Source organism: Triplophysa dalaica, chromosome 5 (genome assembly GCF_015846415.1).
Source record: "Triplophysa dalaica isolate WHDGS20190420 chromosome 5, ASM1584641v1, whole genome shotgun sequence".
Classification (NCBI taxonomy): domain Eukaryota; kingdom Metazoa; phylum Chordata; class Actinopteri; order Cypriniformes; family Nemacheilidae; genus Triplophysa; species Triplophysa dalaica.
The window spans coordinates 12,432,635-12,440,193 of NC_079546.1; positions in this window are offsets into that span (position 1 = coordinate 12,432,635).

A 7,559-nucleotide genomic window follows, 5' to 3' on the forward strand; every position below is an offset into this window, starting at 1 on the left:
AAAAAAGGATCCACTGCAAAAAGTATTTTAATGAGTGTGTCGTCAAGATTTTAACAGTTAAAGCGGATGCAACACATGCAGTTTCTGCCAAGCTTGTATTAATCTTGAGTACAGAGTAGTACGGCATACTTCGTAGCTTAGAAGAGTATTTAGTTTGATCAAATTTATAAAACACTGATACAGCTGGAAGATTATTTGTGAAAACAGGCGAGCCAATGGAGGCGTGCTGGGGGGGCATAACTAAAGCACAAGCACACAATAAAGCATCTTTTAACGCTGGGACCGCTCCATCTCCTTCAAAGGATTTTTAAATGCAGCGTTATATCCATCGTTTATATAACATTCATCACCCCAATGCACACAACAAACATAGCTGAACTTCTGCGACACACATTGATGGGCGTGCTCTTTCTCTCACTGGTTGGCGAGTCGGCGTGCTCTTTCTTCCGCTTTCTCTGGTTGACGCGTGGGTGTGCTTTAGGGTTGGCCAATAAGGGACTAACAAAAGTTGTTACGCAAGGGAATTTCATGTTTTATAAAAACTTTACAAAATCTATAGGAACCTTGGGGGAATGTTTCACAGGAATACAACATCTCGTCGACCATGTTAAACATTGCACCCCCCTTGAATTACAACAGACAATAACTATTGACCTCATCATAACAGATTATTTTAATTCATGCATTCCCTGGGAAACCACATTGTTAAATGGTCCAGAATGGTTAAACCGTTTTTATGTAGAGGGGGTATAGAGCGCATGCATTGACGTCACCTTCCCACTTGAGCATGTCGGGACATAAGCTGCGTCCAAATACCCCCACTTGCAGTCTTTCCACTTGACCACTTGACTACTTTCATGACCTATTTCTTATTCCTGGACACTGAAATGTTGGGTGCTATTGCGTTTCCTAATATTGAAAGAGTGTTTTCCATCCTAAGAGGGCACGCTCCGGCGTGCTCACGTGGTAAAGTGACGACACGTCGGTACCCTATATTAAAACGTCAATCACAGCCTCACCTAATGTGCAGTAAACATTTCACCCTTGTTCGTGTTATTTGTTGTACTTAAACATAATTAGGTAAACACAAGCATTTAAAAGCTAATAGCTACGACGCGTCCACGTCGGGTGGAAACTCTCTCACGTCAGGCCATCTGATATAATATATAAATCTCAATAGAGAACTCGTGCAGCTACGACGTGTTCACGTCGGGTGGAAAATCTCTCACGTCAGGCCACTAATGCACATCTGATATAATAATAAACATCTCAGTAGAAAACGCATACATTTACTTTTAGCAGTGGTGCATCAACAAACAGCAGCGCAAACATACAAACTAGATCGATATGCCACGGCGGGCGTTACAATACAAACCAGCAAGCTTACCTGCTCTGGAGCTGTTACCTGCCCCTCACACATGTGTACCTGCAGGTCAATAAAGGCCCTCTATTTCGGTTAAGTGAGGGTGTTCTTTATTTAATTAAAGTGATGTTTTATATAATTTTGCGTCGCTGCTGGGGTGAGTCTGACGTAAAATACAAATCAACTCGCACGCTCAGACTGCCTGGATTTGCTAATTGCCTATCACAGGTGTTAAACTCATCACGCATTATCAAAACACGTCTTTTTAAAGATTTAAAGTGTTGCAATCATGTCTGAAGTTGTTTTAAAACAACAACATTACTTTAATAATAATAAATAAATAAAATATTTACATTACACTGGGCTGTCCATTGGCTACGAAGCATCTCTTATCTGTCATTTTTTTAGTAATGCCAACATTGAGTGAGTTCCAACACAAGTTTTTATTTAATAATTGTTATAATTAATTAGATCCAAATGAGAAGCATGGTATAACATTTGAAGTGATTTCCATGTTAACTTTACATGAGCAGTCGCGTTAACGCTTAATCCAGTTTAATAAAGTACAATCCAATCCTACATATTTTTACCATGACATTCGCAATTACACGTAATGTCCACTAGAGGTAAGTGCTTTCTATATAATGGTAAGGGAAACAAAGAACAGAGGTGTACTACACATGACCAATGACTCATCAAATTCAGGAAAGTGAGTCAGTTGTACCGTATCGATGTGATGTAAGCTAACATAGTTCTACGCAATTTCCCGTGCATCTCCCTCAAGGTCAGTTCAGGATGTCTTGAATTGTTGCTTTTTATAGCATTTATTTTATATGTATATTTTTTGTGCACTGTTAATGTAACTTTTTCATAGCATTTTTTTTATTATGCGCTGTTAATCAAAGATATGGAGATCTTCAGTATGACCCCCTGGCTCAGAGAGAGACTATTGTCTTAAATCATATAATGCCCTGACCAGACAGACCACATCATCTTTCACCTTTATACAACATATTTCATCATCTTCCCTGTGACGTTTTTCCTACACCACACACCCTACCCATAAACACATAGTCATCTTTATTTACTCACATACTTTTGTCTCTGATGTCGATTTATGTTTTTAATTTGACTTTTTCTTTTTCTAATAAACAATAAAATATTTAGAAAAGGTTTTGTCTCGTTATTTGCGCTTCCCTCAATTTTCTCTGCTTGTGTTTTCATTAAGTGTATATATATTTGTATATACTGTAGGCTATATGTGTTGACTCCTAAAAACTGCAGGGTCAAAGTGCTCTTGAGTTTACAGTGTTTAAAAGTTTGTTAATGTTCGTGCATAGCAAAGATCTTTGGATGCATACTAATGTTAAATAAATGCCTATATAGAGTAATTGACCTATTTTAATGTGAGCCGATTACTCAGCTTGTATAAATACTGATCAATGATCAAGAATACGTCACAGTAGTACTTTGCACGTTATGGAAAGGGAAAAGTACAATCAATAAATTTGACAATTTATCGCTCATTCTGCCCGTCTGTCTGTCTGGGCTGCATTAGTTTGGAAACAGGTTTCTGTGCATGTAGATTGGTGCCGTTCTGCTTGGCATCGCTTAGAGTCTAAGTGAAAGTGTCACATACACGATTTGTATACGACAATGTCAGTGTTTGTTTACCTGAGCGAAGGCTTGGGTTTCTTTTCGAGTACGCAACGTGCTTGGGGCAGCATTGAAAATAAATTAATCTGGATGGATATAGGGTCAGCGTAATGTAATGGGACCTAGTGTCAAGTTTAGGGTCAAGACATAAACTACTTAGGAGAGAAATTGAAGATTAGGCTTCTTGGAAGGTTCTTGCCTCTGGTAACATCTGACGGACAATTTTGATCCTCCCAAAAATGTTATTTTCTCTGCTATATATCACATTTTGTGCTTGAGTAAAGAAAATAATACTTGCCTAGACAAAGTTTACTTTTGTTATTTTAGTGAGCTCTGGGTGGGGTTGGTTACCAAGGCATTGCTGTCTGGTTGCTAAAGTGTTGTGACCCCATTCATTTGTAGTTGCTAGGGTATTTTCGAAGGGATGAATGGCAAAGATGGGTTTCACGCGGCTTGAAAAACAAAGAAAAATCCATGCATTAATCCCTTTTTTAATGTACTTTTATGGGATTTTATCATCCATCTGATGAAAATCATAAATTGGCAAATAGTTTCAGCATCTTTGGAATTAGAGACTGATGCCTCAATGCTTAAACTGCACCAATTCTGCTCCCAATAATGGGATAACACTTTTTAAAAATGACAAAACTAGAAAACGGTATTAGATTATGGTTTTAATCTCAAGGCTGATGCACTGGCCAATAGGCAATCGCTTGATGAGACAAGTATAGGAAGGATCTATTCCTCTTTTTGATTTGGTAACAAGATTAGGGTTGAGGTTAAGTTGGCTGATACAGTACAAGGTTAGCCAGCATGTCAGTTAAAACTTTAACATCCCTAAGCACACTTAAGACAGCAGTTTGAAGTTATTTAGGGTCACAGTAAAAGCTTTTTTTGCTGTATTTTCCTGCAGCTTTATTGGTACAGCACTGCGTTAGCAATGCAAAGGTCATGGGTTCAATCCCAGGGAACACACATACTAATAACAGGGAGATGGTGGTCTAGTGGGTTAAATCACTGAACTGGTAAATCAGAAGGTTGCTGGTTCGATCCCAGCAGCCACCACCAGTGTGTCCTTGAGCAAGACACTTTACTCCATGTTGCTCCAGGGGGATTGTCCCTGTAATAAGTGCACTGTAAGTCTCTTTGGATAAAAGCGTCTGCCAAATGACTAAATGTAAATGTAATAAAAACAAATAGATTGAATGAGCCGCTTTGGATAAAGGGGTCTGTCAAATGTAACAAAAAGATCAAAAGTCTGTGTGAGGTCACTGCTTGAGAAAGTAGATACATAGAAAAAAGAGAAAACAGGAAGTTTCAAATACTGTTCTTGCAAACTGTGTTCTCATCTAATATTGATACTTTATAGTTGACATGTACATGAAACCAGGAACGAACCACATGTGGCAACTTTGAACAAACGTATTAGCTACTTTATAAACACATGACTTTAACCCCTGACTGATACTGATGGGATTTCCTGAAACACTTTGTTAGCATTGAAAGAGGTCGTGATGAACACATGATGTGACCATTTATCGCTTGCTTTCTCTGGGTCTGGGAAAGTACTGCCATTTGATTTGCTCAAAGGAAGTTTACCTTTATTATCTGTTTGCTAAAGCACCACTAGTACGCTATTATGACAGGAAAAAACAGATAACTATGAAAAAAGAAAATGTGTGATGTTAATACAGATCACACAACACCTACATGCACCCATGCAAGACATGAATATTCATTGGAAGAGTTTATTTGCAAAAACTGATTACTCGGGTAAAGTTTGGCAAAAATATTTTTACGTAATTTCATAAAAAGTTAAAATATGTCTGTTATTATGTTATTATGTTTTTAATGCGTTTGTTGTGTTATAGTTAGCTGTATTGTTTTGTTATTATAAATTAACTTACCTAGTTTGAAGCGGCGCAAAACTGTATTTTTCCATTATATCCTCGTTTTATAACTGATCCCACATAAAAACATGATCATTGTGTTGCTTAGACATAAATGTGAACTTCTTTGCTTTTCATCTTTTTAAGATCTGACAAGCACGTGGTGACATTGTTTAAAGAAAGTAATACTTAAAAAGTAATCAAATGTAGTTATAAAGTGTCTATCTACAGTACAGCATGCACATTTGTATCTCTTTTACTTTATTCCGTCACAAACTAAATGTCCATTTTGCTAATACAGGGAGGCTGGCAACACCGAATTTGTCACAACACTGCCAGTAACCTTGTGACTGTGATGTAATTGTCTGGCAAATGCAGCACTTCTTTGTTTTGCTCCAATGGATTTCTGTCCTTTCCGATGACACGATCACGAAGGAAGGAAATTTACTCCGATAGACCTTTTACAAACTCAGAATTTCTTTGTCTTTGAAAATATGTCAGATTATTTAAAATGCCAGTGTTAAGCCTATACACATAGCCAATAAAATTGTTTGCCTTACTTCCTGTGCATTGTAAAAGCACAATAAAACTTGTGATCATTATCAGTTGTATAGGCCGCAAGTGCACACATTCACACATTGGGAAACATTGCAATTTCCAATGTTAACAAAAGTTGGTCTATGTTCACTTCTGCATTTGTGTAAAAGGGACAATTCCCCCCAAAATAACAATTTTGTCATCATACCTCACCTTCGAGTTGTTCCAAATCTTCCAGAACTTTTTGGTTACAAGCATTCATCCAAATATCTTTCTCTGTGTTCAACCAAACAAAGACATTTATAAAGTTTTAAAACAAATACAGACATGACAGAATTTTCATATTTGGGAGAATATATCCCTTTAACTTGTGATGGGGAATGACTGATTCTCATATTTTGTAACACAGATTAAATACTTGAGGTCAGTCCTTTGGCATTAAAAGTAAATTTCGATCTGTTAGCAGTGCTACCGTAGTTCACCTGAGTTCTGGCTGCTCAGGACTCCAGGGACAGTTGTTGGATGGCATTCAGGCACTGGTTTAGGTTTACTGATACATGCTCTCTCCTTCATGAGAATGGATGTGAGTCAGTTGCCCCGTCTGGTGAATGTGAGGAGTGTCACGTCCACCTGAATGTTTGTCTTCCACTCCATCTCTAACCCCGTCTCTCACTCCGCCCATCTTCTTCCACTAAACAAACCGTAGTATCTTGTTCAGTTTACCGTAGAGAAAGGAAAACTTAAAGAATAAAGCAAAATGTGTTATTGCAAGTTTTGATATTGAGTTTTATATTTAAAATGCTTAATTTTTGATAGAAGAGGGCACAAAAGAAACGTTGTTTCTTTTACTTTTTCAATCATCATTCACTTAAAAAAAAAATCGAATAAAGTGAAGGTAAATCCTTGTGTAACGATTCCCCACGGAAAGCACGAAAGATGTCAACTATGGAAGTATTTGCAGGCACATTTGAATAAATGGGATGCTGAGTAAGCGCTGCTCTTCCATTAGGCTGTTTTTGTTGGCAAATGTGAGTACGCATGTGTGAAAGCGGCTGAGAGAGGCAGCAGATGTGTACGTGAGTCTGAATACAGCATACTCTGGGATAAATTATTCAGCCGTGAACGAGGGATAAAGAGAAAAGGAGGGGCACAATTTTAAGGGAGCAGCGTGCCACAAAAGGACCGCTATGCCAGTTTTGTCATCTCTGATCGCAATACACATTTGTCTGCTCATCCAAGAGTCTGATGAGTTTCCATTTCCGCTATAGATGCTTTTTTCTACAAACTCTTACTTTTTATTATAAGGCTTTTAAAATAGATCATAAGACACATTTTCTGAACTATGATAATATAAACACTTCCATACACTACAAAGTTTTTCAAAAGTTTTTATTTTTGTATTTTATGTATTATATATTTATATAATAAACAAATGATCGTTTGTATCAAAATAAAATCAGTACAAAAATAAATATTGTGTATTTTCAAATGGCATTTGCATCATTGTCATTTTTATTGCAGAATGCCTTCAAGCACGATACATCATGGCTCGTCAACTTGATTTATAAAGCCTGTGTCTTGCATATTTAGTTCTAGCCACAATCCAACACACCTGAACACTTTTGTTTACTTTTTTAGGTGTGTTGGATGCAATACAATTTTAGATTGCACATGATTATGTTATACAAATATGGAACTGTTATTGGTGTGTTATGATTATAACATAAGCACAGTTTTACTGTCATGTGGTCATTGGTTCCTAGTGGAGGATGCCCTTACTGAAACATTGAGACATTTCTGTAACGCTGCTTGTATTGTAAAAAAAATCATAAATATAACACAAACAATATGAATATAAAAAACACAATTTTATTTAGTACAAGATGTTGACAACACCAGTGGAATGATGTCCTTGACATTTCTGTAAAGATTTCTGCTTAAAACAATACGAATTGTAAAAAACAATAGGCCTACATATAAACATAATAAACAAATATAACCCCAAAACAACATTTTATTTAGTAAAAGATGATGACATCGTCATGTGGCGGATGTCCTATAAGCAGCTCTAGTGCCACTATACGTTCATACAATCCATGAACCAAACCTTCGAT